Source organism: Leguminivora glycinivorella, chromosome 1 (assembly GCF_023078275.1).
Source record: "Leguminivora glycinivorella isolate SPB_JAAS2020 chromosome 1, LegGlyc_1.1, whole genome shotgun sequence".
NCBI lineage: Eukaryota > Metazoa > Arthropoda > Insecta > Lepidoptera > Tortricidae > Leguminivora > Leguminivora glycinivorella.
Genome location: NC_062971.1, coordinates 14,924,590 through 14,949,155, shown reverse-complemented (window position 1 = coordinate 14,949,155; position 24,566 = coordinate 14,924,590). Strand labels below are relative to the sequence as shown.

General features: G+C 34.7%; 1 long non-coding RNA gene across 1 annotated transcript; it reads left to right on the top strand.

Annotated features, from left to right (window-relative positions):
- On the top strand, positions 1–1,500 carry LOC125231647. The gene is made up of 2 exons (XR_007177648.1): positions 1–939; positions 1,083–1,500. It is a non-coding gene; the product is annotated as an uncharacterized LOC125231647 (long non-coding RNA).
- Positions 1,501–24,566: the final 23,066 nt, after the last annotated feature.

Genomic DNA, 24,566 nt, shown 5'->3' with positions numbered 1-24,566 from the left:
ATCGATCTGAAAAAAAAACATAATATTAAAAAATAACACGGACAGTTGCTAATTGTATGGAAATCCGTGCACTAGATCTGTCATACAAATCCAAATTCAGATTATGAATTTTTCAGACGGTGGACGCCAGCAGGCTTTCGAGACGGTCAATTTAAGTGTTATGGCTCCTCGATGATTCCGTTCATCCAACTTCAATGTTTAGGATACATTTTTCTACATTGCCGGCTTTTTTACTGCCGAGATTTGGTTGACCGTCTTTAAACAAAGAAAAATGTTTATAGTGAATTAATACTTTTAATTAATTAACGCTTTTATATCAGAAATGCACAGAACATTGAGAATATTTTGATATCTTTAATTCATGCATTCAGGTTTACCGAGCGGTTTAACTTCAAAAAATTAGAGACCTTTTCATAATCTCCGAAATTCTCCGATTGTATCTGATCTCCGCTAGAGGCTCAAATTCTCCGCAAATCGGAGAAAAATCTCTGAACTGACAACACTGGTCGTGCTATAATTACGTTACAGTGCTGTCAGCATAACAAAAACTCCTTGACGTTTCGTTTCGATTGACGAAATATGTGAAACCATATAACTCATTTTCAGATTTTACACTCTAGAATGTTAAAAAGTATTTAAAGTGCATATTTTACCATCACATTGTATTTAGTATCGATTCACTTTAAATGTATATTCTTTCTACAACAATTATTAATGACACAAAAATACTTTTTAAAATATATTATGAAATTTTATGTGGATCAAAACGTAACTCAAAATGTAGTGATTATACAGATCTGTCAGTGTCAGTTTGAATTGTCAGCCCTACATGAAGTGGAAAGAATCAAAGAACAAGAAGAAGACTTGTTTCAGTATTGGTAAATTCACCATTCTGGAAAGCTAAAGAAACACCTGTTTGTCCACCAAAGAAAACCTTATGTAAGTATAAACCATATTCTTTCTTTTAGTATGAATTGTTTATATTGCTAAATACCAGGGGCCCGTTTCTCGAAAGACGGGCCACAGGTCTAATAATATAATAATTATTTATTGTTAGTTAATCTACCTCTTCTATTTTACAGTGGATCCTCCCATCATTTGAAGGAAGCAAGTTCTGAGACAGAAGCAAGAGCACATAATTATAAAAGTACAAGTACAGAAGGCTCTGCACTGTCATCATCATCAACCTGTCAACGGACTGCATGCAACTTTGAGTTCTATTGTGCAGGGAGACGGTCATCAAACTCTAAGCCAGGACTTGCGGCTGCCGGAATATATGAAAGAAAAGTTGAGTGAGCCTCCCCTGGCAAGAGTATATTTGTAATAATCAGGTAGAACCATCACAAGCAGAAGACTTCAAATTCAGTACCATCATTGTTCAACCACAGGATCTATACTAATTCTAAATATTTTATTAAATATATTTTAGTTTTATTTGTATAAAGGATTGCATCTCTAACATCTCTTCTAAAAGTTCTAAATATAGTGACTACTTTATGATTGAATGGCTTTCAATATCATTAAAAGCAACCTTATTTTCAACCTTATTGCACAAGTCGGGGACAGCCAGATCTAAAAAAATAAATATAGGACATTCTTACTCAGACTCACCGAGTCCCATGATAAGCTCAAGAAGGCTTGTGTTGTAGTGTAGGTACTTATATACAACTCTTATACACTTGGAAGTTATCCAAGACTCAGGAACAAATATCTGTGCTTATCACACAAATAAATGCCCTTACCAGGATTCAAACCCAGGACTGTGGCTTAGCAGTCTAAGTTACTACCGACACAGTATTATAAAGAGTATTACCGACTAGGCCAGACAGGTTGGTTGTTATTTTTACTTATGAGAATAAGGACATGTCGCAATATATTTGGCTTTCACCAACAACTTGATAATGCTGTATTTAACCATGAATCATTGTCTCGTTTTTCTCTTTTTCTTTAATTTTTGAATCATAAATAACTTAGTCAATGAGGGACATGTGTTAGAAGGCCTTTATTTGTACATATAAAATATTTAGAAGAGGGAATTAAAGTAAAGTAGTAGTCATATATTATGTTGCCTATCCTAAGGACACCCCAGAGGTGCAGAGCCCCTACAAGATTCTTTCACGCCATTCTGTCTTGAGCAACCATCTGCTGCTGGGTGATGACGAAATATTAGTTGAATACTGGAATAGTATTTATAATACCTAAGAAAATTTCAAATAAATAGTAGTTGAAACAAAATTACTCGAACAAAATTTTCGATGATTTGTTGTCGATGAAAAGTTTATCGGCGAAACAAGGGTATACTATGTGTGCCATGCCTAGGAATACCGCCTTCTCCATCTGACCTATTCATCAGGGTCTACAGAACCTAACTTCAAGTTGGGGAGTAGTACTCCCCAGTCGGACCCCTTTTAAACCCATATTTCTGGTAAACTACATGTACAGTACATTTAATTTCCGACGAGGTACAAGAGGTACGTCAGAGGTACATTCCACCATGGTAATCTGAGCACAATAAAGCGAGGTGGTACGGCTGCAGAGTATCACGCCGTGGCTTCGGCTGATGAAAACATCCAGCGAGCCCGATTTCGATCGAACGTCCATGCGCTCAAGGCCACGTCCACGACCTTCGACCGATAGTTTGCACGGTTAAGTGTATATTCATTATCCAGATCCGCGTCCACGGTCGCGCGACGACGGACGTCCGCGTAGTATGTTCCTAGCTTTAATCTCAGAACAGAAAACTATTACAGCTAGGAACATACTACGCGGACGTCCGCCGTCGAGCGACCGCGACCGATCAGTGTGCACGGTCTTCGGGACGTGGCTTCGGCTGACCAAAACATCCAGCGAGCCAGATTTCGATCGGACGTCCATGCGCTCAAGGCCACGTCTGCGACCGTCGACCGATAATTTGCACGGTTAAAGCTAGGAACACACTACGCGGACGTCCGTCGTAAATCGACCGCGGACGGGAATCTGGACAATGGAAATACACATAACCGTGCAAACTATCGGTCGACGGACGCGGACGTGGCCTTGAGCGCACGGACGTCCGATCGAAATCTGGCTCTCTGGATGTTTTGTTCCGTGCACACTGATAGGTCGCGGTCGCGGTCGTTTTACGACGGACGTCCGCGTAGTATGTTCCTAGCTTAAGTGTATATTCATTGTCCAGATCTGCGTCCGCCGTCTAGCGACCGCACCTAAAGAATAGGATGCATATAGTTTACTTTGTTCTTATTTATTGACAGACTTGTTTGACAGAGTAGGTATAGTTTAATCAAGAAATAACAATTTTGAATTTTCTCGAGAATAACCGAATGTGAAATCTCCAAAAGAGGAGTAGAAAAACAATGTAAAAAAATCTAGCTTAAACATTTACACTGTTTATAATCTAGCTTAAACATTTACACTGTTTATAATGTTATGCCCTTATAAATAGACTCATTGAAAGAAAGCTAATTTTGTGATATCGCAGCAAAATTATAAAACGTATATTTAAAACGGTCAATGACTGTAATGTTGATGTTAAATGTTCAATAAACGTAAATATTACAAATTGGTGCAACATTGAGAAATGAATTCTTTAAAAAAAGCAATTGCTGTGACATTGTATTTATAATTACCTGTAATGTTACAAAATAAATATACCGGTTATATCAAAAGGTTTTATTGAAGTAAATCTTAATTTGTGATATTGCAGCAACTGCATAAAACCAATATTTCAAGTGGTCAGTTGCAGTAATATTGATTTTGAACATTTGGGAAACTTTAAGTTTAGACATTGAAGTAACATTGAAAACTTGATGTTTAAAAGTTAATGTTGCTGTAACGTTGCATATGTAATATAGCTAATACCTTGTTGCAGCAATGTAATAAATGAACATTTAAATAACTTGTAATCAAAACATCCTTGCAATATTATAATATTAGTTTTCATTTGTCATGTTACAATAATATAGCACTACTAATTTTCTGAAAGTTTCAAATTACCAATAAGTTGAATGTTGTTGTCATATTTCTCCGACCTTACATTCTAAACTTACAAATGTGAGGTATGTAAACTTACTGCAAGTTATTGTAAGTTTCATGCTCAGTGGGATGTCATAAAAATAACATATCTAAAGCAAAAAAATACGCCTAGTTCATATTTGAGGCATAATAGGTCGTCTATTTTAAATAAAAATAGTTTAGTAAGATTTATATTATACAATAATATTTTAAATTGAATTAATAATATTATAAGTCGTCTGATGTGATATACGGCTACATAAAAAGGTAAATTCTGTAAAAAATATAATTATTCTACAACATTTTTATACCAAAATAGCAAGAGGTAAGTCGGTGCCTGAATCAGTGAGGAAAATTATAATTTCCAGTAACAATAGCGGCAAATCTACGTTCCAAAATATCAAAGACCTTTTTTTGCCAAGATCTACGGCGCATACAATCATCCAGCATCAACTAAAACACGGAACCGTCTCCTGTTTAAATAAATCTGGCCGTCGAAGAATAACTGCCAAAGAGAAAACAGGATTTTGAGGAGCATCATCAGGAAAAATCGTCATGCAAGAGCAGGAGAACTTATCTAACTATGGCATGACGCGTTCAAAATAAACATTTCAGTCGATACCTGAAAGACAGTAATGAAAATAATGGGCTTCGGTTTTCACACCGCTAAACAGAAACCATTACTTACTCAAAAGCAGAAAACTAACAGGTTGAAATTTGCACAAAAGTACAGAAACTGGACTGCCGATCAGTGGCGAAAAATAATATGGAGCGACAAATCCAAATTTGAGGTCATAGTTGGCGATGAACGAAGTAAAGTCATTCAAGAAAAAGGAGATGCATTTCACAAAGACTGTCTTGAACGCAAGGTGTAGTTTCCAGCATCTTTAAATGATTTGGGGCTGTATGTCGGCGCAGGGTGTGGGATGTCTGCAATTTATAGATGGAACCGTCAATGCAGAGAAATACAAAAGCATCTTGGAATAGAGTTCACTACCGTCTATAAGAAAGTTTAAGTATATAAATGGATTTACTTTTCAACAAGATGGTGCCTTATGTCATACTGGCAAGACAACGATGGAGTGGCTGAAACAAAAACAAATTCCTACCATATCATGGCCATCCAGCAGTCCAGACTTGTCTCCCATAAAAACTTTGTAGTGGTAAATGAAGAAAAAGTTGCGAAAAGATCCTTCTAAATCCAAAGCTGATTTTAAGGAGAAACTTGTGGGTGTCTGGAATGGAATAACCCCTGAGGAGTATAGACAGTTAGTAGATACAATGCCGCTCAGAATTAAGGCCGTTTTAGATGCAAAAGGTGACGCCACCAAGTGGTAGTTGTTCTTTTCTGCATCAGCTACGCTGAAGACGAACATTTTTGCGAGTGTTACATTTGGTGAAATTATGTTTTTTTGTTTACTAGTGAGGAAAATTGTTAATTTATGTTTTGAATAAATAAAATATGCATTATAAGCTCTCTTGTTTTTATGTTACATGTTCTACTAATCATCTAATTCATCCTGAATTTTGAGGTCGAAGTTAGGACATAATATTTTTTTCATACTAGACGATATCATTTGCATTGGGGCTCGTATCTCTGTGTATTGACAAATAAAGGTAAACTCCTAATGTTACAAAGAAATTTATCCAATATCTTTAAATTCAGAACAGAATCCAAACAAAAGATCTTCAAATTTGAATACAAAAATTTCTTCTTTAAACTAAAATCCATAATCCTACGGACCAAATTGACAAGTAAGTATGAACAAACGTTTGACGGCCGGTATGGCTCAGTTGGTAGTGACCCTGCCTGCTAAGCCGCGGTGCCGGGTTCGAATCCCGGTAAGGGCATTTATTTGTGTGATGAGCACAGATATTTGAGGAGTGTCTTTTCAAAAGGGCTTATTTCCATTTTTTCTTTTTTTTTAACTATGAATGCAGTTCTTTTTAGTATAGAAAATTACGTGTTGTTTTGAGATTAAAGCTCAAAAAGTCTCGCCTTGATCTTTAAAAAAAAGGGTAACATCAAAGTTTAGAACACATTTTGAAAAATGTGTAATGATTATTTATGTGGTTAAACCAGTGTATGTAGTACTCGTACAACAACATTAATATCAACTAACTTAATACAAAATCCAAAAATAAAATACAACTTTTTTAAAATAATAACATTTACGCTACAAGGCCACAATAAAAGGGCTTAATTCCCAAAAGTTCGCATCAAAAGTGCTTAATTCTCAAAAACATATGGTAATTACATATTTATTTAGGTACACATGTTACGTTTGGTGTAATCATAGCATTAACGTCAACTTACAATATTACAATTTTGCAAATTAAATATTAATTTCAAAATCAATACCGTTGAATTATGTTTTTCTCGATTTCCCAAAAAAAGTACAAAGTGGAAATAAGCCCTTTTGAAAAGACACTCCTCATTTGTTCCAGAGTCATGGATGTTTTCTATGTATATAAGTATGTATTTATGTATTCAAGTACGTATATCGTCGTTCAGCACCCATAGTACAAGCTTTGCTTAGTTTGGGGCTAAGTTGATCTGTGTAAGATGTCCCCAATATTTATTTATTTTTTATTATTTATTTAAATGTTGCCACAGTTTGGCTAGTGTCGTTCTTATCGATATTAAAATTATTTTTCTCAAACATGCAATGAAATATTGTCTTTACGTTCCTTAAAATGGTCTGGGAAGTATCGCTTTTAGGGCGCAACAACTCGAGAGGACTGTAAAGGGATTTCATATTATTTTTTAGGCCTAGGCCTGCAAAGTAACTTTTTTTTTATAAAATATTGTCCTTTAGAGCATTTTTTTATTTCATTGTATGTTTGAGAAAAGCACTATACATGCTTCGGCGTGAAAACGGATTCCCGGCCTCGTATCCGTATCGTATCCCTCGTATATACCCACTTGGCCGGAAACCCTCATTTTCCCGGCCTCTGATGTAATGTACTAATTACACCGTAAATTTAAGGTGCACCCAGACGGTACAATCAAATTGGCAATTTGATCTTTTAATCAATATACCAACTTTTTCTATGATTTCGACAGATCAAAAAGTCTGTAGACCCCTAATTAGATATAAAATGTTAATTTCAAACCAGCAATAATGTAAATGAAATTTATATATTTATTATGATAGTTTATTGAATCTTTACAAATGAATTATTACAATTATTGTGTTACAACCGAAAGATTGTGTAAATCACATAATAAAAACCGAGGACAAAATGTTACAACTCGACCATTTAGTTGATTTAGTGGACAATGTCTCGGATCGTTTTATTATAAATGTAACTGATGATGATGATGATGATGACGAAATAACGGAGCCTGAGAATGAATAATATTTTATAATAAAGACTAGTTCTGTTACCGTCGGACAACATATTTTTTTTTTTACCTACTGGTTCGGATACCTTTTTATGCTATAAAACTAGTGGGTAAAAACGCATTTTATCCATCCACTACCTCGAAAACAGAACAAACCAAAATGTTTGACCTTTTATTTAAAAGTAACATACGTATTTTTGATTTGAACTAGTCTGTTATTTGTACTTTACAACTTGTCGATATATTGTTATCGACATATACCCTTCACTATTTTTATTTCACTGTTCCTGGTAACATTTCATCTGTCAGTCGTTTGTCAATTTAGTCCGCAGGATTGTGAATTTTAGTTTACGTAGTTTGTTAAGAGACAACAGGAGCTAAAATGCTAAAATGGAAATGTCCCCCTTTCAAATAGGGAATATTTGTTAAATATACTCTTGTTATTTATTAACTAGGTTTATAGAAAACAATCGAGGTGCCACTCTCGACTATTTCGTCCTCTAAAACTTAATCAATCGGAACGAAATTTGAAAATCTGAATTTTTTTTATGCTTCTCGTGCTGGATATAACAAATAGGATTGTGATCATTTATTACCCCAAATAACATATTTAACAGCACAATCACGATTCTAAACGAGTTATCCCACTACGAAATTTAAAAGCGTCTTCCGAAGAAACTGATTTGTTTTAAGTATAAAAAGACATATTTTAAAATATTATCTTATGATTAACTAGCTTAAGATATGTTCTTTTAGGAACATTATCAGTTTTTTAATAATCACTTAAGTACCTATAGTTTCTTTATAGTTTTGAATGAAAAATGTTACATTTTGCAAAAAACGCTCTTCTTTAGGAATAAGGCCTCTTAACCTTGGTTGATTCCGTTTCGCGCTACTTAGATAGAGGGATGCAGGTGGACGTGCTGTACTTTGATTTCAAAAAGCCTTTGATCGCGTAGATAACGACGTAATCTTAAGCAAATTATGAAGCATTGGTTTCTCGCCTGAACTGCTTTGCCTTTTTGCTAGTTATCTACGTGATAGACGGCAATATGTGCAGCACGGATGCTTTGGTGTTATAGTCAATGATCTGGCCTTGGTGCCTAAGCATGCGCAATGCCTACTCTATGCTGACGACCTGAAACTAATTTACAGGGTCCAGGAAGATTCTGACTTACAATCTTTACAAAGTGATATTGATCGGGTTTATGAATTGAGTCTTGTAAACAAACTTCTGAAACTTCAGTTCAATGTTGACAACTGTGCGGTTTTTACATTTTGTAAAGCGCGTAGTCCCCTGTGTAGGCAGTATCTCCTGGGGTGGAAACCCATCGCCCGTGTCACATCGATACGGGACTTGGGGGTTGTTTTAGATTCCCACCTTAACTTTCATGAGCACATGACAATGCTTGCTGCAGACTGTTACCGCAGGCTTGGGTTTGTTGTCCGCAACGCCAAAGAATTTGACGATCCCAGGGATATAAAGCTTCTTTATACTGCCCTCGTGAGAAGTAAGCTTGAGACAGCCTCAGCCGTTTGGAATCCCCATGAAGCGCCCTACATCCTGCTGCTCGAAAAGGTCCAAAAAACATTTATGCGTTTCTTTTACAAAAAAATGTACGGGTATTACCGATTCTTGTACCTAACAAAATTCCTTTTGGGGACGTTGGGTTTCTTCTCGTTAGAAGTTAGGCGTAATGTCGTGCTGATGTCTGTTGCATGTGGTATTTTGAAGGGGGAGTCAGATTGTCCGGTTTTAGTATCCCAGCTGGTACGTCTATTTGTTCCCCCTGTGACGAAATATGCTTTTCGTGAATGTAGGCACCCCTACTGGCGGTGCCGGCCGCTCGAACCGTGTTTTGCCGCAAGTCACCGCTAGTTTGTGCACTGCAAATAGTGAATGAGTTTTTAGACGTGGCACCTAATGTTGATATTCTTGCGAGCAGATGGGCGTTTATACGTGACGAATGCATGAGGTTTTGTGTGTGATTGGATGCTAGGCCTTCATCTGTTATTTATTAGTTATGTTATGGTATGTAATGTTTTGATTTTGCTGTTTATTTAATATTTAATTTTGTGTTACTTGTTGTAATGTTTATTTAAAATTCACGGTGCTTCAGTTTTGTACACTGTCATACTGTGTAATTTTCTTTGTGTAAATAAATAAATAAATCTATTTAAATGTTATTGATCCTAGCGAAAAAACGTACAAAACTTTTACTGTAGCAAATTTTATTTTTGTTATTCCCGTTGAAGATTGATTTAGCTGTGGACCACCGTTATCGAGTTATTTGCAAAAAACGGTTCGTGTAATCTATTTAAAATACTGTCCTACTTAAATATTGATCCTAACGAAAAATCTTACATAACGTTTCTTGTAGCAAATATTATATAGATTATTTCTGTTTAATATTATTTCCGGTAATGGGGCACCGTTTTTGATGTTATTAACAAAAAGCGGCCCATGTAATCTATTTCAAAATTTTTTCCAACTAAAATATTGATCCTAGCGAAAAAACGTATAGAACCTTGCTTACAGGAAATTTCATGTAGATTTTATTCTCGTGAACATTTTATTTAGCTGTGGGCCACCGTTTACGAGGTGTTTACAAAAAACGGCCCATGAAATATGAAATCTATTTAAAAATATTTTCCAACTAAAATATTGATCCTAGCGAAAAATCATATAGAACCTTTCTTGTAGGAAATATTATGAAGATTAATTCTGTGTAACATTAGTTTTGACTGTGAGCCACCGATTTCGAGTTATTAACAAAAAACGGCCCATGTAATCATTATATATAAATACTTTCCAACTAAAATATTTATTCTAGCGAAAAATGTTATAGAACCTTTCTTGTGGAAAATATTATGTAGATTAATTCTGTGTAACATTAGTTTTGGCTGTGAGCCACCGATTTCGAGTTATTAACAAATCTATTTAAAAATACTTTCCAACTAAAATATTGATCCTAGCGAAAAATCTTATAGAACCTTTCTTGTAGGAAATATTATGTAGATTAATTCTGTCTAACATTATTTTTGGCTGTGAGCCACCGTTTTTGAGTTATCAACAAAAAACGGCCCAAATATCTATTTAAAAATACTTTCCAACTAAAAAATTGATCCTAGCGAAAAAACTTATATAACCTTTCTTATAGGAAATTTTATTTAGATATTTTCTGTCTAACATAATTTTTTTCTGTGGGCCACCGTTTACGAGATATTGACGAAAAACGGAGCATGTAATCGATTAAAAAAAACTTTCTTACTAAATTATCCATTTATATATTGATCATATCGAAAAAACGTACATAACCTTTCTTGTAGGAAATTTTATGTAGATATTTTCTGTTTAACATATTTTTTTTTTCTGTGGGCCACCGTTTACGAGTTATTTACGAAAAACTAAAAAATTGACTTTCAAGATCGAATGGCAGGGTACGGACCCCACCTCATATCATGGCATTATTTTTCCATGGCTATTTAGACCCTCATCTTTCACTGGTAAAAATGACAGACTGCCTCAAGAACCTTTTTTGGAATTTTTTGTCATATAGCTCAATAGAGTGGTAGAGGTTATCTGTAAGTAAAGCCCTATTTTTGTCTTATTTATTATTTCTAAAATTATCAAAAAACGTATAATTTGTATGCAACATTTTCATTATTTAAATTTTATTTTATTAGTGTCGATTAAGTTCAGATTCACGCTAAATATATTAAACAAGATTAAATTCCGAAGTCCCTAAAGACCGAATTCTGGAACAAATTGCAAATAAAACGTTTGTCGCAATATCAAAAAGCTTTGCCCCATAAATTAAAGGCAATATACATGTTAATGGTGTAAGGAAAATCTACATCTTCCCCTTTTCTCGCGTACACTTACATTCATACGGGCCGTGAAGCTGTTTACGATGCTGAATGGATCAGGCATTTTTCCAAGTAAAAAGCCAACTCTTATTTAGGTTATTTTAATTATACAAGCCGATTATTTAAAACTCTAAGAAACTTAGTTTTTAGAACCATATTGCTTTTGATTTATAAAATAGATTTAATAGTTTTGAGGCATTACGCACATGCCTGATTGTTCAATTCTGTTATTTTAAGAACACCTAATAGCTAATTTTTATTTGAGTCAGGTTATTTGATTAAAAGAAAGCCTAAGGAGACTTCCTGACACAAACTTTTGTAGTTTTTAAACATCAGCCTCATCAAATAACTTAACAAGATTATAGCAACAGGCGTCAGTCAAGTTATTATTAAATATTAATTTAATGACCGCTACGCATAAAGCTATATATAAAGTCCATGAAAATATAACTTTCCTGTGAAAATGTATTTACCGCATCCAACTTCCATCGACTTTATTCCTCATCCTCCCTAGTCCATTCACATTCACAAGCAGCGCCGAAACAGATCGTCGGCTAACGCGCGACCACTGGCGTGTGACTAAGAGCATTGTAAATTTCGCACAAATGCACTCCTTGCAGAACAAGATGAAGTACTCCCAAGCGAACATTCTGGAGACTGCTTTTTAGAATATACATATACTTGCTGAGTGATTTGAATGTTTTTACTTGTTTCTTACATTAGCAAATGTGTTCTTTCCTCTAGTCCTCTACATCTGTCTCGATCATAGAATACACAGATCAGTCCTCTCTTATTGAACAAGTAATTATTGAGTATAAAAGTTTAGGGCTCAAATAAATGAACTACTTTTCAGCAGCGATTTGTATGAGGATCAGTAGTGTCTAAGAGCAGTACATGCAAGTCACCGATATTATGTTTACCTTTTGTGATGCTATGTAATGTACTCATATGTAGATCAAATAAGAGAGAAAGAATATGTGAGTTCTGTGTGAGTTCCGTCTTCAATAAATCGTCCCAACACAGTGATCCAGACCAAACTAAAAAAAAAGAACTGAAACAAAACAGATGAACACATTACACAAAACTCCGAAACAGCGGCAGGTAAAAAAAAAACTACCGCCAGCAAAATTATGACAAAACACTCGATATATTTTCAAACGGAAATCTGTAAATCTAGCTAAAGCCTCCGGCTTCTAAATAACAGATGAGTTTCGCAAAAATCCTGTAGGAATTATGAGAATGCCATTACTCACATTGAATTTGAAATAGTGGGTGCGATGAGCGTTGCTGCAGGAAGGAATATGAGAGAGTTTAACACTGATGAATTTATGACTTTCCGTTCCAGTTTTAATAGTACCGTATTTTTTCTACTAGTAATGTGACTTTGGATAAGTAGAACAGTAACAAAATTAATAGATTTGCTTTCAAATTCTTTATTGTGAGAAGATTTAAGTTAAATTTATTTTTCAATAATGCGTTTATAAAATAAATGATGTGTTTAATTTTTAATCTCTTTATTTACATGAACATATTTACATAATTATATAATAAACTAACACTAATGTCTAAAATAGGCCCTTTTCTACGCCTATATTGTGTTTAATTAATTTAATGTGTTTTTTAATCGTGTACAAATTTATGCACTTATATCGTGACATACTGATTTATTTTGATTTGAACTGCCTTGAAATCGGTAGGTACTGCTTCTCAGCAGAAAATTCCCTGACCTGCATTTCAGGTAAGTAATGTAGGTATAAACTCTTTATTGTACAAAACACAAAACACAAAGTAGTACAAAAGGCGAACTTATCCCTTTAAGGGATTTTTTCATAGTATATATGTTCTACAGGAAAGCCCATAAAAATTCTCATGTAGTTGTGTAGGTAGCTGAATATACGTTAATCGATCTTTATATGGTAAACTTTCCAACTCTGAGTTACTGCCATTAGTGGCATATCACATTGATGGGAAAATAAACTATTTATCGTTTGCAAATTTGTTTGCGGAGCAAACAATTGGCAAGTCACTTTGAACAAAGGGTTACCCCGCCAGACCTAACACTAGCGAAAACTCAAGGAAATGAAATCCACAATTCAATGCAGCCAACAATCAAGAGAAACAGATGACACTCGTTTTTCTCGCATCCGTTTTCTCGTATTCAAATTTGACGTTGACAAATCCCCGGTCATTTCCGGTTTGCGGCGGATGTTCATATCATTTGTATTCATTCGAGTCAGCGAAAAGATTGTTGATGATGCGGGGCGTGAATTAAAAAGGGGGATGATTGAGTTTGGTGACAAGAATTAATCTTGTAGAGTGATCAGTGATGTTCTAATGCTGTTTGTTTCGAGTATTGTGTATGTATGTATATAAATTACCTAAACAATAATGTGACACATTCTTAAGTAAAAGTAACCAATTTTTTGCAGACACAGATCTTTATTTTGCTTTATACAATTACATTCAAAATGGTATAGGTACATCATGAGAATAAAAATACATAAGTAGTACAGCTTTAAAAATAACAATGTGCATTAACTACATACAACAATTAAGATATTTTTTTTTAATTTATTAGTACCACAAGAACGAAATTATGTAACTAAGTATCTTTTTACACATTACCTGTTAGAGCGTCCTATAATAAAACGACAATGTTGAAGATGCTGAAAGAAGCAACCGAGTTTTTTATTATTGTTATTATTGATTTAATCATGATAATTTATTTCCTCAATTCCCGTATACACTGTTTTGATTCCTTTGGTAAACAAATCCATAATATATTCGCTAATCAACCTAACCATTTTTATTTGTATTCCGTTTCCAAAAATAAGAAACACTCTCTGTGCTGTGACCATTTCATTTCATTAGTCGGGACACGGAATGCATTGTCGATGTTTATCAGTTTTTCTTCTCGATTTTGCCGAAGCGTGGTCCCCGAAGTGCATACTAATTCTGTGATAGATTAATCAAGTTTTGTGGTTTTATCGAATCTGGTGGATGTAAATTAAGAGTAACGATCTGGACCCAGTTAGTTTTTTTTGTGTCGAATTGTTAGCAATGTTGATTGTTCTTTGTTTAGACGGTTTTGATGTACCGTTCTCTGATTTCGAGAATAACATGTTGTGTTTACTAAACAGCGCTTGAGTTTAACAAATATTATTTTCTCCAGTACTATGCATTGCAGTAATATGCATTGAAAGCTTTAAAAAACAAGTTGGTACTTCCAAACCTATATACTGCTCATTCGATTGGATGGGAATATTGCATGTAGATTACTTCTTATAAATGGTAAGTAGTTTAATACCAGTGTCCTACAAATATGGTAAGTATGTACCTACATATAATATGTAGTCCGATAATAGAGACGCCGCGCCGCTCAGTTGTAATCAGCATTATACTTCGCTTCAATGAACAATAAGAATTCTGTAGCTTTTCCTGTAAAAAACGGGAAAATATCCCCAACTGAAAGCCACATCGCCGTGTTAAGCGACCCGTTCCGAAATCACCCTCGCGACTCAAAAGCCCGTATGCAAATTCTCTCCTGAATTTATTGTTATAACTTCTCTTTCGCTAAGTGATATTCGAGATTTCCTTCCAAATATGCTGCGAACTGTTCCCTATTTTATGTGTAACCAGTCCAATTTATCGAGACCCATCTAATTTTATTGATATTGCTGAAACCTTACAGGAATCTTTAAGATTTAAGGATGTAAGAGTCCAAGTTATCCTGGACAAGTGACTCGCATTTTCACAATGGTTTATTTCGTATTTTCGTTGATTGCTCCGAGCCGGCGCCATTTTCAAATTGAAGGTAATATGGTGCTAAATGAAAACTGATTGCTGAAAACTTCGAAATGAAGATAATCCTTCATTTGAATTTCGCTTTTGGGAAGCGAGAAAGTTGATTAGAACAATACTGAGTTGACGTTTAATTAGGAATTTTGGCCGTGTTTACTTTTCATATGAGCTGACAGAAAACCTCATGAGAAAACTGTGAGATGTGTCAAACGTATCCCAAAACAATTTGTCTTCGTTAAAAAGTGTATAACAGTTTAACTGAAGATAAATGAATAAGATTCCATTACACATAAAATTCGCACGGAAAACGATAAATACAATGATTAAAAAAATAACTTTTTCTGACAATCATTTTAGTTATCTGGATTACTCAAATAAATTTGTGTATCTACCTACTGTATTTCAAGTAATTTCCTTTCTAAGTAACGACATTCTGTGTTGTCCTTTGAACACGATTCATCACGTGGGATCTCCAGCCAGCGCCTACTGAACTAACTACACAGTGAGAGTACCACGCGTGCATTAATCATCAGCTTTTATGTAAATTCGGTTAAGTGCTGATAAATGATGGTCAAGCTTGCCCAGTGAGATGGCAGAGGTTCTCTATAATGGACGGTGCTCATCCATTTTTTAAATTTCATTACTCGGATTTGTTAAAGTTAAAGTACATAAAGGGCAAATCAAATTATGTATAAAACACAACAAAGAACAGCTTCAAGGACTGAATTTATATTTTTTTTAATTTGAATTGTTTAAATTAATTTTGCGTTCTGCCGGCGGTGTATCATGCTGCCAATTTTATCACTTATCTACGTGGATAAGACATCTGTCACTCTCACACTGTCATACTTGCTAAAGCGTGATGGATGCTTTATCCACGTGGATAAATGATAAAATTGGCAGCATGATACGCCGGCTGCTGACGAGGTTGCCGTCGACTTTATTTAAAAAGATACTAATAAACTAGGAAGGGCCAGTGGCGTAACGATAAAAGGAAGGAAGTTATTTTCGGTGAAGATATCATGAGAAAACCTGACTAAACCCAATGGCCTATTGTTTACCCTATTAGTTGGATGGTTAGATGACATGACAGGTGCTTTTGTAAGACTAGTAGTATCTACGCTAATTCCGGAAGTTAGGTGACAATATGGACCCCACCACCATGGTCGAGTGATAAACGATAAAACATCAGACCATCCCTATCGCACTTACAAATAGTGCGAAAGGGACGGCCTGATATCATATCATTTATCGCGCGACCATGATTGCCTGCCGGCTCTCAATAGTCGTGACAGAAACGCCGGGAACACGCAAGAACAAGTTGTATTACATTGGTAAGTAATTACTGTATTAAATACCAATTTTACTATCCGATTTTTTTATACCTAATCCCAGCATAATGGAATACAATTTTGAATAATACCAGTGTGTAAATAAAATAAATGTATGATATTTACTTGTTTGAATTGATGTAAATGAACACCTAAAGCTCTAAAAAGAGAATATTACAAACTTAAATCGCTACCGATAAATCCATCAACGTCACCGCGTTTCATATTAATATGTATCAAGTTACCGGTTCCCCCGGACTGTCCACTTGATTTCATTTTTCATTCTTAAAACGTTTTGTTCTCTGACAAGGGACTGCATTGAAAGAGTTTGTTTTGCTGACCCTTCTCGGGGTTGATGCTGACCATTAACTAGTATTAAAGGTTTACTTGAAAAAGGGTTTGGGTGGTGTTCTTGTTTGATTTAGGAACTGGCGTGTGATGTACTACATAAAGATTTTCAGATATTATTGAACAACGATCAACGAATCATTGAACTATACAATGATCTGACAATTAATGAGTTCAAATTCCAAGCCGAATGGCATACGCTCCGTATCTATTCAATATAAAAAAAAAATAATAATTAATGTTAGTTATTCTGTCTTAAAGTCAATGCGTTTAAATAAAATCTACGCTAAATAGATTACATGACATTGATAACTAGAATCGAATAAATAAAATATATGTATATCTACTTAGCTTCCTTTGCAAACCAAGTCTCCATCAGCGTAATAGCCCACTACATCACTGACCAATACAAATGAGGTGCACTATGCGTCAAACGACTCAAATTTGTCGAAACTAGTGCTCCTCCATCATAGCTGCGTTATGGGATGATACCGATTTATCAAAAATTATAGTGTCTGTGTCCAATGATTTTGAAACTTATAGGTTTAATACACGGTAGATTTTGGACGGACTAGTTGTTTTGTTTGTGTTACTTGAATTCTAAGAGGAAGGGTAGTAGGGTTGACCAGAAGTCAAAGGGATTTATTCATGTAAATTAAATGTCATCTGTTGGGAAGGATATGATTTGTCATTGATTCATAATCAAAGATATGTAAATGAACATGAGTAACTGTATCAAATAAAATTATTTTGGTATTAATCTCTTTTCCAGTATTTATTTTAGCGAATTAAGGTATAAGTTCATTTGCAACGCTAATCAAAACAAAAAATACATTTGAAAATGACATAGGTACTTAATTTTAGGTGTCAATATTATTTTTAACATATGTATTTTAATTTCCTTTAGCAAAGGTACTTATGTTTTTGGCTTGACAAATTAAGTTGGAAAACATAAATAGTCAGTCATAACATTATTATTTTCATTTATTCTAAAAACAGACAAAATGCCCCTTGGCTTCATGAAATTATTTATTTAAATTAAACTCCGTTAATGCTCTAGCTTCCCCGATAATTAAGGCGCTAAGACTCTGCTGATTATACACCATAATCCTTCAAAATTTTACAGAAAAGATAATACACACCTTGACGTTATTTGTATAACGTGCATTATGGCTTGTCATTCTTAAGTCAACTATATATTTCAATCAATGATGTGAGCTTAAATACTCAAAAGAAATTTGGCTTTTAAGTTTTAAAGTTAAGGTTCAAGTTAGCATGATTTAGTTTAATTTTATATGATGTCAGCTTAGTGATTTTAGCAATAAATTCTACAAGTCATTTGGTACTTTGTAGTCCTTAGTTAAGGTCTCATTTCGATTGCGTCATTGATGAAATTGTATTGTACAGCGGGTGACAAATGGCGTTAATAAGAAACCTGTCGCGGTGGGATTAAGGTTTGTTAATCTAACTTATTATGATTATTGTCGCGGGTTTGGGTCTTTGGCAATTTACTCGTGTAGTGTTGTAATTAGGCATAGTTGGTAAATACAAGAGAAACATTGACTAAAAGATATAGGTTTATATATGATAGGAGGCAAACGAGAGACGTATTGCCTGGAGGTGAGCGATCAACGCCGCCCATGGACATCCGATATTCCGAATGGCGCGCGGAAGGTGGTGCGCTGCCGGCCTTTAGTTTGTATCCCCTACATTGAGTAGGTATCCTATGCGTAATTGCGTAACGCAAGAAAAAACGAAAGAAATACAACGATTTCTAAAATCTAGTCTCGATCGTCTTTTAGGTAGGTATAAAAATATTGTAATATGTATGTGTAGGCATATATTTATTTATATAAATTGAAATGAACCAGCAAGCCTAACTAGGATTGAGACTTCAAAGGTCAGCGTATAAATATTTTTCATATTACGCAACAAAATTGAGGACATCCCTACAGTGTTGATTTTGTAACCGCACTATCGCTGAATATCGTAATCGGATTAGTATTTAAATTAAAATGGCGCCGCTGTAATTAAAATGTGTCATCCGAACAGAGGGTGAGAAAATGAAGCGAAAAAAAATGCAAGTAATGGTCCACCGAGTCCTGCTTTTTACTAAATAAAAATTAAATATAAATGTACGTATAAACCTACGTAATACCTAGGAATAATAATTTTGTTTTAATTTGATTGGATAGGGCTTATTAAACATTAAAAACGATTTTTTTGAGAAATTATTAGGTGCCTGTTTTATTATTGAATATTTATTTACATTTTTAGACGTATTAATTGTTCATAGAATAGTTACAATAATCATCAGATTTTATAAACCATTTTAATTTAGTTACAAATTTTCAAAAATAGATAAAATAGTGACTTTTATAAAAAATAATATAAACTGAATGAATTAGGTATTTATCTTAAATCATAACTCATTCGCCGACAATTGAGCGATAGTAAATGATATGATAGGCCTTGTTTTAAATTTGGTTTTATCAATAGATGAACCAACGAATGGTTAAATCAAGGGTTAAATATATACTAATGACAATTTTTCAGACGTACAATCACATAAGCAATTATATTTTATATTATAAGTTAGCATATATAGAGGTTGTATGCAAGTAAGAGTAGGGTGCAACATTTTCCGACCCTACAGTAAGCCGCAGTGTTTAGCGGATTGAAATTTTCCTCTCCTAGCAATTATGGGATTAAAATTTTAATTGTGATATTGAAACATATGTGAGTTCAGCTCGTATTAGGTTTTAAACCTAATGAATATTTAGTCCCACCTACAAACATTTTAACCTAAACCAGTGACCATGGTACATGTAGGTACCAGGCTACGATACAACCGCATATAGGTATGATACTTTTATTTACTTCAATTTACCTAACTGATAAAATCTTCTGGTGTTTAGGGTGACCATGAGCAGCAGTGATCGCTTACCATCAGTGGACATGTCTGGTCGTTTCCTTTTCATCTCATAAAAAGACTAGTTACGGTGATTAGCAGACATTTCAGAAGTGGGATGAAAAAAGTTGGGATTAAATTAGCTCTGTTATTAACAAAACAACGATCTTTATAATACATATCTATCTTGTGTCATCAAACGAATAACACCATTATAAAATAAATATGATTTACCGGATTTAGACCCTGAAGCCTGAATGTACATTAACGTGAAATCGTCAAGCTTTTACCACTGCGTGTAACACGTAATAACCTACTTACTTACCTGCAAATAAAATAACGTAGTTAAGACAGCCCATTAATTCTTACAAAAGCACCAAAACTAGTTATAAAGTCCATTTAGCACCCGGACAGTATCTTAAAGTCGCATTTTATCATTTTATTCAAACCGAAATCGTTGACAATACTAATATTGCTACACAATGCGAAATAAATGATCCCCATTTATTATGACTAAGTACGGTGTGATAAGTGCTTTCATTGTCGCTGGAACTCTGTCTTATTTATGAATGTTCCAAAATTTTGAGTGCGTGGAATTTGTTAGTTGCAAGTGGTTGCAACGACAAAGTTGTAAAAAATAAAGCAATCAATGTTGATAAAATATGTTGTCTGTACTGATGTTTTGTGATAATTTGATAAATCTCCCAATATAAAAAAAGAAAAAATCTACATGGGATTTTTTCTACGTCTTTATAATTGCTGGTATGAGCCGTATATACAAGTGAATAATATTTAGTAGTTAGGTATAATTCGGAGTCGTAAACCGTACTCAAATACCAATAGGCGAAAACGAGGGTCTATTTTAAATTGAACGCCTGATAGATTCGAATAGCAACCAATTGCGCTCGCGCTTGGCGTCGCGAAAAGTGCAAAGGAGTTTATTTTTTGTCAGTATCCATTTTAATCCCTGGAACGCCGTTGTCAAAAATTTACTAGGTACTTAATTCACAACCTTCAATGTGTTAATTTTTTTATTATTTTTAATTCTATGTGTTAATTAGAGTTAAAAATTTAAAAGATTTCTGACAGATCTGGAATAAGGCTTTTGAGGGGTACAAAAAAGCGCACACCTGAAATTTACGGGCCTTTTAGGCTTAAAACTAGATGGCGCTGTTTCGCAGCCTGAAAGTGGCCAAAATCATATTTTCCCCAAATATTTTTGCGTGTTTTTAGTTTTTATGAGCACGATATCATGATATCACGTCAATACACAATTCGAAAAAAAAAATGTGGGCATCATCAGTGTAGTTATGATAGTATTTAATAGGTGGCGCTAAAAAATTGAGGTACGATACGATTCTTAGTATGAAAATTATAAAAAATAAGGACCATTAATACCTACTGTATTTATTTTTATGTTCATCAGTTTTCAGCAGTGCAACTACCGTTATAATATAAGTAGGTACTATAGTTTTTAGTAGTAGTACCTTGTCGTGATTCGTGTCGTTTCGGTCAGAATGTAAAAACTATGCAATTCAACAATAAAATTATACGTAATCGGATTTGTTCTGGTATTTACAAAAATAACAAGATAATAAGTAATAACGTAATACGCCCTAACCTGACTAGATATTGTAATTTACAAATATCAGCATGCATAATAAAATATAGCCACCAACCGTCAAGCCTCCACATTCACCATCGCCCCTAGTTAAGGCAAGATATTAAGATACGGCTAATCCCCTCATAACTTAGGCTCAAGACCGTTAACCGTGGTTTAGCCACTGACCATTGTCCTGCGTTTAATTTAAACGGGAAACTGGCCGAGTTAAACTGTAATGATTTTACTGGGTCCTAACGTCCAATAACTCAACGCTGCTTATAAAATTTTCATATACCTTAGGAGCTACAGTTCAAGGTGCAATTTAGGATAACTGTTGCAAATATGCCAGTAATTTTAAGATTGCATTAATGTGACGTAAGGATAATATCCCTAAATTTCGGACTGCCCTTACTTAGTACATCATAAAGTTCAGTTTAGAATGGTTTTAATCAAATCGACGTCTGCATTATGTTTGTTCTTAGGTGTCGTAAGATTTTATGCACTGACTCTTTATGCAAAGAGGTCCTAAGGGTGGTGTTTTGGTTTTTGGGTGTATTGAAAATGGACCCATATATTGTGTAGATATGCCCTTATAGTTATTAGATCTATAACCGGGAAGTGTAATTTACTTTAATGTGTTATGAGGCAATCAGTATTGTTGTCTAAATTGTTAAGGGATGTTGACTATGTAGAGGTCCTTATAGTTACGGCTTAATTTGTTTAATTTCAAACCAGATAGGCATTACTTATTAAAGAAAAACAGTTAAATTAAGTGCCTACTATCGCACTATTGATGTTGCCCTCATTTTTTTGTTTCTCTAGTATTGAGTAAAATTTGGTCTATAAGCTGTTGTAGCTAGTTCAAATATAAAATATAGCATTCCATAAAATTAGGTGTGCTTCTTTCAATTTCAATAAGGTAGCGGGACAAATCTCGACTGGGGGGCATTTATAACTTATCCATTTTTTCCATTATTACACTATGATTTTGAGTTCTACATGTATCCACTGAACATGTCTACCATATTATATAACCGGTGGACACTCTATTTAATAATACAAACATTGTAAAAATGAAAAAAATGGACCAGTTACATTTGCCTTCCAGTGGAGATTTGCCCCGCCGTACCTTACTTTTGTTTTACACCGCTGTTCAAAGTCATCATCCTCCTTACGTTATCCCGGCATTTGCCACGGCTAATAGGAGCCTGGGGTCCGCTTTGACAACTAATCCCAAGATTTGGCGTAGGCACTAGTTTTTACGAGAGCGACTGCCATCTGACCTTTCAACCCGAAGGGTAAACTAGACCTTATTGGAATTAGTCCGGTTTCCTCACGATGTTTTCCGCAAGGTACTGTGTTCAAAGTATTTGGACAAAAACACTTAAATTTAAGAACAACATTAGTTAAGGTTTAACTACGCTTTCTTTTTCTTACTTTTAACATCATCAATAATCATCATCTCAAATGTAAAATAATGATTCATTACGGCCCTTGTTGGAAAAATCTTTTTAATTAAGGCCATTAAGGATAAAAGACGTGTGCAGCCAAGTGGAAAGCGGGGAGCGTATGTAGGGGCTTTGATTGCAGGGTGCGTAGCCGAATGGCACAAACGCTCACGAAACGGAACGCTAGTAGATATCTATCTCTATCGCTCTTGCGTATTGGCGCGACAGAGCCGGACTACGTTTCGTTTTCGTTTGGCGGCGGAGAAATGCCATTCGGCTACGGGGCCAGTTATTGGACTGATGAATAGTTCTAGTGCTGGGTGACAGAATGTTTTGGGACAAATTAGGAAGATTTCATAACCTACTAGTAACACTAGTTTAAAGTTTTCGATGCTAATTAAGTAATTATAGTCTAGTGTTGATTTAGTCATCTTCTGGGCGAGCTCACTCCATCGTAGGCCACGTCTTTGCCTTAGGCTAGTCTGTGGCCAAGAGTAAGCCCATTTATAAAATAAAAAAACCGGCCAAGTGCGAGTCAGAGTCGCCCACCGAGGGTTCCGTACAAACTTTCAGTAGTAAAAATAATCTCAAGTTTTTCATATCTCTAAATACTGTATGTACTAATCATGAGTATTATTGTGTACAGCGCCATCTCTCGGTCAATTCGCTGACTAATTTGCGCGACCTGTATATGTTGTGCTTTTTGTTTTTTGTTTTAATGTTAAAAGGTGCTAACAAGCATAACAGAAATATTTTGTAACACGTTTGTAAAAAACATAATGAGAATTTTGAGAATAAATCAAACCAAATCATAAATCGCTTCATCTGTGATTGCAGTGTCTATTTATGTTAGGTACTTTATGGGCCCAGGCAGGCAATTATGGTCGCGCGATAAATGATAAAATAGCAGGCCGTCCCTATCGCACTATTTGTAAGTTCGATAGGGACGGCCCGATGTTTTATCATCTATCGCGCGACCATGATTGCCCTACAGAACGATCTAACAAAAAACTGACCATTCAGAGCACTAGCTTCTGGCGCATATGACGAATTACAATTTATCGGTTTCTCTCCGTTAGATTATAATCTAACGAAAAAATAATCCGTTAAATTGTGAACATTACGGTTCACCATAACTCGTCAGTTCCTAATCTCACTAGTAAGATTATAAACTAACGGTTTTTTTCGAAAACTGAATATTTAATCTCAAGAAATATACCAATTTAGCCGCCATATAACAAGCAAAGTAACTGATAATTTTGTATATTTGGCGAGTTCGACCATTTCCTTAAACAATATATCGAATTTTGATGATAAAAATTTAATGAGGTTTTAGATTGACATCTGTGATTGCAGTGTCTATATTTGTATCAGTCACTCTATGGCCACAGAACAATCTACTATAAAACCGACCAATCAGAGCGCTAGCTTCGTTCCGACGCCATGACAGTTTACAATTTGACGGTTTCGCTTCGTTAGATTATAATCTAACGTAAAAATAATCCGTCAAATTGTGAACTGTACGTTACGGTTCACAATATTTCGTTAGTTCATAATCTCGCTAGTGAAATTATAAACTAACGGTTTTTACAATTTTACGGTGACATATACAAGCCATAAATAATAACGTGAAAAACTACAAAATATATGTATTTCTATTTGCACAGTCACAATCAATTTCGGAGTGACTTTGTTATGGACTGAGAGTGCATATTTAGTATAATATTCTATAAAATTTCTACAAAAAATCTTCCTGAGGTAAAAATTAAAATTAATAAAATTCAAAACAATAAACATGTCATAGAATTTAAGTATTACCTAGCAAGGTAAAGGTTATGATCATGGTAAAAAAAGAAAAAAAAACACAAAAACTATAGCTCCGCCGTAACAGTGT